This window comes from Triturus cristatus, chromosome 4_1 (genome assembly GCF_964204655.1).
Source record: "Triturus cristatus chromosome 4_1, aTriCri1.1, whole genome shotgun sequence".
Lineage (NCBI taxonomy): Eukaryota > Metazoa > Chordata > Amphibia > Caudata > Salamandridae > Triturus > Triturus cristatus.
Window position 1 is genome coordinate 264,770,934 of NC_140585.1, and position 12,382 is coordinate 264,783,315.

A 12,382-nucleotide genomic window follows, 5' to 3' on the forward strand; every position below is an offset into this window, starting at 1 on the left:
TTTGGTTGGATATGTAACTAACCGATGAAATAGGTTAAACCTAAATCTTGTCAAAATGAATCGGTCGAAGCCCAGATTACACATGGTTAGATATGGCTGGATTGTGTAGGTAGTCAGTGACAACTGATGTTCACTCACTGTTTTCTTTGTTATTTCTCCTACACACCTGAGAAGTTCAAAATGGGCCATACATAACCTCTTTAATTCTGGTTTTGAAATATTCAAAATTGAAGCTGGGATGCTGAAAAACTCCGGCATTTGGATATCAGTAAATATTTTCCTGATATACTCAAGCCAGGGAATACTCTTGGCGTTATCTAGGCCCATGACATCTTTTATTATTTCCTGATTTAAACCAAGGGCCACTGAGACCCATACTCTGCGCCAGAGTAGGACAGGTTGCAGTTTAATCAGGTCGGATATATAATCTATCCCCAATTCCTGGTTGCAATTAAAGACTGAGGTACCTTTCGGTAGTGCTAATAAGTATCTGAAAAAATTATTTTCTTCAACTTGTATCGCCGATGTATCCTGGTACCCCCAGATCCCTGCCCCATATAGGGCAACACTTCTGCATTTAGATTTATAAATCTTTAGCATGATCTCAGGGGGTCTTTTGCCAAGCTTAGCGGCGAAGTTCTTTAATGCTCCTATGGTGCGTTTAAAGAATAAGGTCCTATTCTTGACCTCAGGCCCCCAGGAGCCGGAACCCTCAATTATAACCCCCGAGGTATGGAAAAGTATTAGTATGCTCTATTACAAGCCCCGACGCTCTAAGATTTTTACAGCTTGGACGAGCCTTACCACACTGCATCACATATGATTTTTTGGCATTTATCATAAGGCCCCTTTCTTCCATAAATTCAAGATATTTTGTAAGGGCTTTCTTTGCTCCGACCTTCGTTATCGTCATCCGCGTACAGAAGCGATGACGAGCCTTACCACACTGCATCACATATGATTTTTGGGCATTTATCATAAGGCCCCTTTCTTCCATAAATTCAAGATATTTTGTAAGGGCTTTCTTTGCTCCGACCTTCGTTATCGTCATCCGCGTACAGAAGCGATACAATTGTCTTGTCGCCGTACTTTGGGGAGTCTATTTTACAAGCGCCCAATTCCTCCTCAAGTTTATTCGTATAAAGGGTAAAAAGAAAGGGGGCCAATACACACCCTTGTCTTACCCCTTTTTCTATCCTGAAGGGGCCAGTGCACTCCCCTCTCAGCCCAAATCTAACTTTGGCCGTTGCCCCTGAATAAAGTTGCCTTAGAAAGAGTATAATGGCAAGATCGACTTCCATTTCCTCAAGAATTTGCCACATCTTGGCATGTATCACGCAATCAAAGGCGGCAGAGAGGTCAACAAAAATGGCGTATAATTGTCCTTCCTTAGCCCGAGTGTATTTGGCTTGTAACAAAACAAAATTTAGGACCTACTCTACCGTGCCCATCCCTTCACGAAAGCCATACTGTACAGGGCTCAAAATATCATGTTCCTCGGCCCACAGTTGCAATTTATTTAAGACCACCTTCCCCGCCATTTTCATGAGGGAGTCTAATAAAGAAATAGGTCTATAATTAGATGGGCAGTCCCTGTCCCCCTTTTTGTATATCGGTATTATGACCGACTCCGACCAGGTACCGATAAAACCTATGGCACAACAAGCCTGTAGGACCCGGGTACAAAGCGGGGCCCACAAGTCTATATTTAATTTATAAATATCATTAGGGATCCCATCCGGTCCCGGGGCTTTGTTACTTTTACTAGCTTGTAGTGCCAGCTCTACTTCCTGTAGGGTAATCCTCATGTTAATGGGGTAAAAATCACTCCCTCTCAATGAACACCCTATCAATTTGTCCTCTTTCATGAGTGACCCCTCGGCATTTTTATATACCTTTGAGAAGAAATCAATCCAAGTTTTTTCATCAATAGCGATGTCCAACCTTTCTGCCTCCTTCTTGGTAAAAAAGGGTGCGTTGACTGCCTCCCAGAAGGCCCTGGCGTCTTTGCTCTGTGAGGCAGTCAGCAAGTTCTGCCATGCTACTTCTTTGATTTCCTTTTTCCGCAGGCACCTTGCCTGGGTATACGCCTTCCTACAGTATCTAATTGCCTTGAGGTCCCTTGGTTTAAAGCTCAAGGCAGCCTTAAGGGCAGTATACGCCTTGGTACACCTGGAGTCAAACCAGCCCACCCCTTTATTGAGTTTGTTCCTCTGTACCCTGGTTAGATTATCCTGGATCACCCTAGTAATTTTACCAAAGGCCTCCAAGGTTTGTTCTTCTGAGGTACTCTCATCCAAACATGACAATATATCTGTTAGAGCACGAGTGATTATTTCTTTAAATTTATTGACCGAATCTACGGTGCTCCACTTAAGTGTCATCCCATTATAGCGAGCTATGGCGATATTTTGTGTCCAAGTGAGTGACTCGATAGTAGTAATACTACTTAGCTCTCCTGTGGTTATGGTCATGCTAAGAGGGAGGTGGTCACTTAGGCCAATTGCTGGAATCACAAAGTTTTCTACACAATGTGAAAAACTATTTGACACAATCACAGAATCAATAACGGAGTGACACCCTCTAGCTAGAAATGTGGCACTAAATTCCACCTTAGGTGTACACATTAGGTTTGCAAAGCCAAGGTCCAAATTGGCCATAATGTTATTTAGTACCTCTCCTTTTACTGAATGTGTAAAGTGACACCTGCTCACATTTTCCCCCCTGCCATATTCCTGAAAACCACAGCTTTCTTGGTCGCAAATGTTCAAATTAAAATCCCCTACCCATACCAACGTTTTGTTATCCCCCCTCAACAAATTCTGAGTATTTTATTCACCTTGCAGGCTACCTAGAACCTATGCAAAAGCCCCATTTTTTATGTTATTATAGAAGTTAACTATTAAAAGCTCAACCCGCTGGTTTAAGATAACTGAGACCATCTGGTAGTAATGTGTATTACTTCTTCTTACGATTTTGGCAACTTTTAGCAGATTAGAGACATAAATACAAATCCCTCCTTTATGTCTTCCAGACAGGGAACGAACTGCTGGAGTATGAAAAGTTTTAAAACCAGGAAGATGTATCTCATTAATAAGCCAGGTTTCTTGTACACATAGGATGTCAATGTTTTGGACAAAATCTCCCCAGTTAGTATCGAGCACTTTACTCTCTAACCCACATACATTCCAGGAGACAATCCTCACTAGACCACCCTGCTCCCTGAATTTATTCTGTTTTGGCAACAATTTCTCCTTGTCGGTGTTCACCCCAATCAAATCCGGCATGAGGACCAGGCCGACATCTTCTTGCTCATGCTTTAATTCTCTGTTATCAGTCAACATTAGGTCAGTTTCCCTCCCACCCCCAATATTGACTAACATCCCAGAAGGGTTCTCGTGGAGAGATTTTTTAATGAGTCCAAGTTCCTGTACGTTGGGATTTATTTTCTTGTGCATTTTCCCTGTTGCACTTTCCCCGTGGATTATATGATCGTGTGGGATATGTAGTACAGGAGACTTCCCCCCTTGAGAAGTATCCATGAGTATCAATGTGACTTTATCTTTTCCACCGCCCAGTCAGTCACACTCATTTAAACCGGAAAGGGCTATAAACCGATTTGGTCCTACCAAAGAAGGTGTGTATCCCAGATTTCCCCTTTATGTTCGAAGTGGGTAACATAATTGTCTCTTCCTAGGATATTCCCAGGGCTAACTAAATTGTGGGTATGGTAACCTATCATCCTGATTTAGAAATGGGGACCTAAAACGGTCATTTTGTTGTTGAAATTGGGGCCTGATGCAATCATCCTGGCATTGGACCAAGTGCCTAGAACGAACATCCTGATATTGAAATGGAGGTCTAAAACGATCGTTCTGTTGTTGGAATAAGGGCCAAATGCCATCATCATGATGTTGGGAAGGGGGCCTAGAGCAATCAACCTGATAATGAGAGGGGGGTCTAAAACAATCATTCTGTTGTTGAAATAAAGGCCTGATGACATCGTCCTGATGTTGAAAGGGGGGCCTAAAGCAATCATCCGGGCGTTGAAATAAGGGCTTGAAATTAGTTACAGGAGCCAATAGGCTTCTAGGGTAAAAATAGGGCAATTCACGTGGAGTGATTATTACATTACCACCATTTTGAGGGAACCAGTTTAAGATATATCTAACTGCTCTATCATCTCTAAAATTAACAATGATGATATCCCCTGATGTGTCCTTTATTCTATGTCCCAACCAAGGAAGACGCCTAACGTGTAATATCTCGCCGTTAATATTTGGAGGAAGTGGTCTATTTTGCCTAAGGCAAAATATAACTTTATTTTTAAGCTGATAATAATCTTCTCTCTTATTATCCTCTAAAGCGGGCACTCCAGTGAGAACTACCACAAACGGGACTGCTTCCGAAGGCAGTTCTACATTATTTCCTTTGGGGACAATAACCCTATCGGGGTAATCACGGCCACTTGGTTTTTGCGTATTTTCTGGGTTATTAGGTATTACGCCTACCACAGGGACTTTATTACTAACTCCAGCATTTTGCCGTGTTGTTTTAGAGGACATTAATTTCAAGGGTTTCGGTTTATCCTGATTAATGGTTTTTACTCCCTTTTGAGGAGTATTGTTTAAAGATGGTTCTATAGTTGTAGGCACTATTGGAAGCTTTAACACATCCTTCATTACCCCTTTAATTTCCTCAATTGTCTGCTCTACGTTCCCTAGCTGTTGAGCTAATCTTATTAATCTCTCTATTAATGGCAATATGAGGGATCGGATTAATTGTTCAATGCCTCCCATTAAATCAGTACAAGATGTTTCTTTTAATGGGAGGTGTGGTGGGATAGCTGTGGCAGATATTAAGGGTGCATTGGGGGAAGGGCTCTTAGAGTTACCGGAGTCAATTTGAATGATCTTATTTTTCTGTTGTCCACTCCCCCTCTTTCGCCTTTTTTTTGGCGGGGATCCTTGACGTCTCCTTTTTTTTGGTGGTGGACCTTGGGGTCTGGAAATTTTTAAAGATTTTTGGGCAGTCTCTACAGTTCGTAATGGGATATCTACCAGGAGTTCTACCTCTGGTATTGAATTACAGAGAGATGCAGAATCGATTGTATTCAAATCATTGCTTCCATCTGGTAGAAATGATCCATCCTGCAAAAGCAACGGGATGCTGTCATTAAGAGATACCTCAAATCCCTCAGCGTCGGGTGGTATACTTGTGTGCGTACTGACAAGCGGTGAAATAGCTAAGTCTAGCGGGCCCAGAGAAGAACGCCTGTTCTTAATAAGTTCAACTGAACGGCGTCTCTCGGCCCGTCGCTCCGCAAGAGCGAAGTCCCTATCAATACCTGTAGTAGTCCTAATGACATAATTGTCTAGCGTTCCTCTATTTCCCCCCCCTGACAATGAAGATTTTTCTTTAGGGGGAGTCATAATGCGTACATACACAATAGGGGACGAAATCAACCGCTCTGGCCTTTAGGAATAACACCAATAGTTTTAGCAGACATACGTTAATCAGACATAGTTGTCGGTAAAGTCATATGCAATGTTAATACAGTGTCTGCTTACTGGGGTGTTGGCCGAAAGTCCTCTCCGAAATTCAACATGTCAAGGGGTGACCCGGCCCAGCCCAGCCTCCTCTGGCCTTTGGGGGCCTAGGAGAGCCCACACTTTGCCCGGGGCTTCGCGGGGAGTAACGCCGGTTTTAAACCCCCTCCTGTCGAAATAACTCTGGTACGCCACTGAATTCAATGCCACTCTACTCTGCACTACTCCACTCTGCGCTACTCTACGCCACTGCACTCTACTTTACACCACTCTGTGCTCCTCTACTCTGCACCATTCTACACCACTCAACTCTGTGCCACTTAACTCTACACCACTGCCCTCTTAATTACTCAACTTTACGCTGCTCCACTCTGTGCCACTCCGCTATGCACCATTCTATTCTACAACACTGCATCGTACACCACTGAATTCAATGCCACTGCACTCCACGCCACTGCACTCTATGCCACTCTACTCCACCCCACCCCACTGTACACCACTCTATGCGACTCTACACTATGGCACTCCAATACACAACACTCTCTGACACTCCACTCTACAACACTACTCCACTCTTTGCCATTCCACTCTACAAGCCAACCAACAATCACTATATATCACAGCGAACTGAAGTTTCTGACTGACATAACGGCATATTACTTTTGTAAATCAGCAATCAGGGCAAACAATTACAACTGAAAACACTGTCACCTATTTCGATTTCTACTTACTTTCATTAGTTGTTGATTTCTACTATTAGTTTCTCTGGACAAACTATGCTTTTGGGGTTCACCTGTGGGTTTCATGTCTGTTTCAACCACAAATTGTAAGTAGGTAGAAATCATAAATATAGGAAGAATTGACTGTCACTTAGGAAATTGCAAAAACTATTGTAAAAATGTTTTTTGTGTTTTTTTTACAAATCTGCCTATTCCTGAAAGTTGGGAATAGTGGGTTTTAGCATTGCAAACCTTTTGTATGTCATTTTCAGAAGAAAAAACAAATAATACACAATTATTACACAGCACACACCTCCACACACTTTTTGCAACAAAAAAACACAAACACATTTTTGCTATTTTCTCAGTTCCCTCCATGGGCATCCACAAACCCTTGGTACCTTTAGAAACACCAGAATATGTGAAAAACAATTGCAAATTTGGCCAGGATACCTTCTGTGGAAAGAAATATGAAGGTTTAAATGCGAACTACTCAGCTGCAACCTACTAGCTACTGAAACTGAACGCGCACACTCACAATTGCAAATTCAGCTTTTTTGCATAGAAAGGGCTGATTAGCTTTCTGCACAGATTATTCAACAGGGAGGATAAAAGAACAGAGCATTTAGTATTGCTTGATTTACAGAACATTGCTGTTGTGGTGCAGGGACAAGTACCAGAAGGGAATGTCAGAAGAAGTATAAGCAGAAATGCTCATCATAAGACAGCACTCCAAAACTCTGGAACTCTCTCTGAACAAATATGCTTAGCAGCCTTCTTATACGAGTGCAGTTTAAGTTCAAAGAAAAGTGCATTAGCTATCTGTTAGTTCAGAATTAATGTGACTTGCATGACCCGAACATATGTAGTACTGCTGACAATACCTGTACAACAGGAAACAATGCTGTTCCCCATTATTCATTATGGGGAGGCAGTTAATAACATACAGATGGAATTAAGGAGGTTAAATGCCTGTAAAAATAAAATCATCTGGTAAGTGAAAAAAGAAAACGTTGACACAACATGGGCAAAATTGCTACAGGATGCAAAAACCAATAACAGTGCTAGGTTTTGGCACACAGTCAACAGTATAGAGAACCCAAGGGCTCCAGGAATAAACTCTCATAAAACAGTCAAAGCCTGGGCAAAGTATTTGCAGCATCACTTCAATACGGAAGTAGATGAAATTAAACAATATGCATCGGTTCTCCAGTGCAACCGGCAGCCCCCAAAACACCAAGGTTTGGAGTTCGCTCACCTCTTCTCAAATAAACGGATTGCGAATAGAATTTCGAAAAGCAGAAAGGAGGTAGCGCCTGGGCCGAACGGCCTACCGCCAATCATATATAAGCAGGATCCAAATTACTGGGCTGAAGCACTATTACCCCTCTTTAATAATATTATGGAAGCAGAAAGAATTCCAGATTCTAGGAAGGGATCAATAATTTTAGCGATCCATAAGAAAGGTAACAAAAATGAACCGAAGAACCACAGGTTCATTGCACTAATTGATATTGAGTCCAAATATTACGCAGGCCTCTTACTGGACGAACTTAAGGAGTGGGCACTGGAAAAAGCCCTAATTCACATCAATCAAACAGGCTTTCAAAAAAGCAAGGGTACAACGACAAACATTTTTGCTCTTTCGCTTCTAATAGATGCCACAAAACTTATCAACAAGCCCTTATTTGTTTGCTTCATTGATTATACAGCTGCTTTCGACAGTATTGACAGGGGGAAACTGTCCGGGTGGGAAATAGCCCCAAACCTCCCGAATCAGCTAATCTTACTCCACTCCAAGACATGGGTCCAAATTAAGTTGGGGGTCGGGCCGTCTCTCAAGGAGAATACCAACCACCAAAGGGCTGAAGCAGGGTTGCGTCCTTGCCCCAACCCTGTTCAACCTTTTTGTGTCTGATCTCTCTACTGATTGGGATAACTGCAACCACCATGCCCCGAATCTGGGGGGCTTAACACTTTCGAACTTACTGTATGCAGAGGATCTGATACTGATCAGCCAGCCTGCAGCACCTGATAAATACCACAAGTAGCTTCGCAGACAAGAACGGGTTATGTATAAACCTTGAAAAATCTATAGTGATGGTACTAAACCAGCGGAGTAACAAACATCAACCCCGGTGGGTGCTGGGGGGCCAGCTGTTGGAGACGGTTGACGAATATAAGTATCTGGGAATAATCTTTGACAGGAAGGGCACGTACCTCAAACAAAAAACAGCTATCAAAGGTAGAGGGACCTCATTGGCAGTTGCATTAAAAAATATCAAGCATAAAATAACCGGCCACAATCTTATCCCTCTACTAGAAGTGCTTCGAGCAAGGCTTTTTCCTACAATCACTTATGGTAGTGAATCGATGAGAGGGAGAGATTAGATCATTTTGGATAAGGTGGTCTCTAAGGCCGTGAGAATAATATTTAATCTCCAACAGTATACATCACCTGCACAAATAAGGCTAGAGTTTGGCCTCCAAAAGCAGCAAATAACACGACAGGGTGACTATGCCAAATGCTGGCACAAAATAAAGGGAGCAGAGTCCGGTATATTGAACTTACACTTATGGAAGGAGATGACAAGAAAAAAAGGCAGCCCTGCCATGGTCTACCTTCAATCAGTAATAAGCTTGTTTGCTCTACAGGACCTTTTTGGAAACCACTGTGCTTCACAAAAGCTTCAAGGATTTGGTAAATAAATCAGTAAAGATTCGATCCCTAGAACAAGATAAAGCAGCACTAAGCAGGAGGGCCCATAGATGGTTTGTAATTCAGAGTTATTCGAGGTGCATGCCACAAACATACCTAGGAATAGGCTTCTCAAGTATCGTGAAGGAAAGTTTTCTGCTTCTGAGATTGCGAATCTTACCCGTAAAGTAGCACCTTCCACCATGGAAACGCACAGACACAACAAATCAGTGCAGACTATGTGGCGACACCAAAGAGGATGTTCTACATTTACTGTGCATTTGTAAGGGTTTAGATGAAGAAGGAAGACAGCTATTAAAACCGCACCTGATTGAAAGACAGATTCGAACATGCAGACTGGCAGTGAAAGCTTGCTTCGAAGAAGGTGACATTTGACTAGCCTGCAGCTTCGTTCGTTTAATGAGCGCAGTAAAAACAAAGCTAACCCCGGCAGTACTCTGACAAATTGGTCATCAACCCAGGCCCACCAACTTTTAAGTTATTCATTGGAATCCTTTCTTAAAAGAGATCTATTGTGGTACTCACTGTTTACAACTACTGTTCCTTTGGGATTTTAAATAGTCTTTTAGGTTTGTGGGTCAGTAACTGCGGTATAAAATTTCCAAATCTTTTGTGTTATCCCAGACTTAGTAACGTGGGCCTAGGAATCTGCATACTTACCAGCATGGTAGTTACTCGGCAAGGGCTGTAAGGAACCGGGCGCACAAGTTATACGTCGACAATGCCGTTGTTGATTGCAATCGCGCAAATATGCACTTTTTGGATGACCATTTTCAAACTTCTATGCCAGTTCGGTCATGGCTCTTAAAGCCAATTTTATAGAAACTTGCATTTGCCTAGGAACTTTTAAGAGAATGGACTCTAAAAATGACATTTTGCACTTTTTCATGGTTCCTATTGCACCTTACTGTTAGTACTGTACGCCAGTTTTTATATTCTTTTTGTAGTATTATGGAAACATAGTAATTTTTAAAAGAGTTTTCACCAACTCTATTATAAAATGGGTTGTTTTATGTCCTTTGTACAGGTGTTTTACTATGTAGCTGATTGCAAAAGTTTTTTATTAATCAAGCAATAAAGAGATTACATTACCTTACCCCATTATTCATTATGTGCTAGCTATGCCTCCAAACCTGTAAAACACTGTGGTGTTCCAGTGAAGATCAGGATTTAGATACACGAAAAAACAAACGAATGAGAGGAATTCACAAAGAAATTATACATTCCAGGGATATAGTAAGGCAATACGCATGACTAACAGTTCAGACTTAACTTACAATAAAAATGCCTCCACTTTCAACAGTAGGAATTGATTAGCTAAAATGGTTAGGCACCAGCCAGATCCCGGAAGCAGCAACTATTACTTAGCTGTATCCAGGACAGCCCAGCCTCAATATGTGCAGACTTTACTCCAGTGCGATCTGCTAACACTGGTACAAACAAAGACAGCAGCGTTAGCACTTAGCTTGCTAAGTGTTCAGGGTAGCAACTTGGAGAAGAAGGTCTCTTAATTTCAGTTCCAACTACTTCACTAAAAGGGCCAGCAGACCTCCTTTTTTCCAGGTTTCATCCTGAGTATGGGTAAGCTGGAGAATTAACACCGTAATGCCAATGCCAACAAGGAAACTAAATCATTAAGCTTGTCACTTAACTGCTTGGGGTAAATTATGATTTGGAGATAGGAACCTAGTTTTCTAAGCTCTTAATGTATAAGAGTTCGGCAAGCACTGTAAGCAGGTAAGATAACCCAGGTCTAGGAGTGGTTACACTAATGGCCATTTATATAGCACTTACTAATAAGTGTTTGTTACAACTGAAAATAACTCTTTCTAGCAACCTTAGAATAACAAAAGATTGAGGGAAAATAACAAAAAAGTTCTAAACGTATGCCTTGCTGTTTGCATGCAGCACCTTGATGCTCATTCATAACATACTGAGGTATAATACAAAGATCACAACTTGTGATCTGCAGGTAGCAAGACATGGGTCTCTATAAATAAAAATAAAAAACAGTAACCTACAGAGCTGTCTGCATAAAGTACAGGTCTGCGACCTGCATGTTACATGTTGTGCTTTACAGACACACATAAACCTACTGTGCTATTTTATGATGTATCAAACCGGTGAACAGACTACACACAGACTTTTCCAGTAAATGCATTAACCTCAAGTGTGATCCTGCTGTGATCATGCTATGGAAACTGCCAGGTACACAAAGATCTCTGCAGTGGGTGCCTTAACAGGTAACATTTTGAAACGCATTCTGCTTGGAACCTATTAAGAAAACCAGAACAGAATTACTATCACATTTGTGCGTGTTGCCAATTTGTTGTGGCAGAGTTTCTAAAAATAAATGTGCGAGCTGACTTGGAGGTTCGCTCCTGATGGCCCTTCACCCTGTAACACCACCCCTTTCTGTTGTCACCCCCAATAGTCAATGTAAGGGATCCCAGGCTAAATCCTTAACCTTTGTAGCACAGACGGGTCTGCAATAGTAAAAGAAACTGGAATAAATCCAACTGCTCAGCAAATAGCGAGGGACAATTCCGAAATGCTGCATTAAATTCTGGATGAGTGCCTGCCTGCAAAAACCTAGGTACTTACCGTAGTTCAAAAACGTACACAGGCAACCAGTGCAATTAAAACGTCCCAATACGTGCGTTGGGCCGCTGGGAACAAGAATAAGGACGCAGCGGGCGTCATGAAAAATGCAATGAACAGCTGAAAGTAATCAGCAAAAGGAATCAATTGAGCCCAAGTCAAAGTGATACTGTGCATAATTTAAACTAACGCCAAATCAGAGTTACAGATATCGGGTATACGAATGTACCCAATTAACCCCTTTAACAAGTGGATCAAATAGAAAACCCAAAAGGTCAGATAAAGAACCAGGGCGCTCGCAACTCAGAAAAGTTAAACATAACGTTATCATTCATTATTATTGCTTTTATTATGATTATACGTCAAAAATAAGCAGGCAAAAAGACAACCTGTCCGTTACTTACACGGACCGTTTGTAATTACAATTCAGCCTCCCTCCTCCGTTATTGAGCGCTTTATAGGACACATGTATCCTTAACTCCAGAACTTCCGGGTCGCATTACAACCAATCCTGCGGCTGAATCTATCCTAGGAGTCATTGGAAGTAGGCGGGATTGTAATGCGTAAAGTGACCTAAGATTGGAGCATTTTGCCTTTTTAGCCAATCCTAGTACTTGCATAGAATTTCAACATGATGATTGGTTGCGGAGACCGCACATGTTTATACCGGCGCAAAACACTTTTGCTCGAGCTGTATCTTGCTTCCATTCTACGCTTTTATGGGCTCGGTCCGCGGATGAAAGCATTAGTTAGTTACAGACCTAGCGCCGATAGGTTGTTTCGGCCGCACCAGA

General features: G+C 41.9%; 1 protein-coding gene across 3 annotated transcripts in view; it reads right to left on the reverse strand.

Annotated features, from left to right (window-relative positions):
• The window catches only part of SSBP1 (single stranded DNA binding protein 1), a 141,853-nt gene extending 129,734 nt beyond the window's left edge, over positions 1-12,119 (reverse strand). The window contains exon 1 of one of the 3 annotated variants that reach the window (XM_085652013.1): positions 11,993-12,119. The gene's annotated coding sequence lies outside the window, so the exon portion shown is untranslated. Of the gene's footprint in view, positions 1-11,591; positions 11,656-11,992 lie in introns of those variants that run through there. The other 2 variants (XM_085652014.1, XM_085652015.1) reach the window with 2 other exon arrangements.
• Between the last annotated feature and the right edge of the window lie 263 nt (positions 12,120-12,382).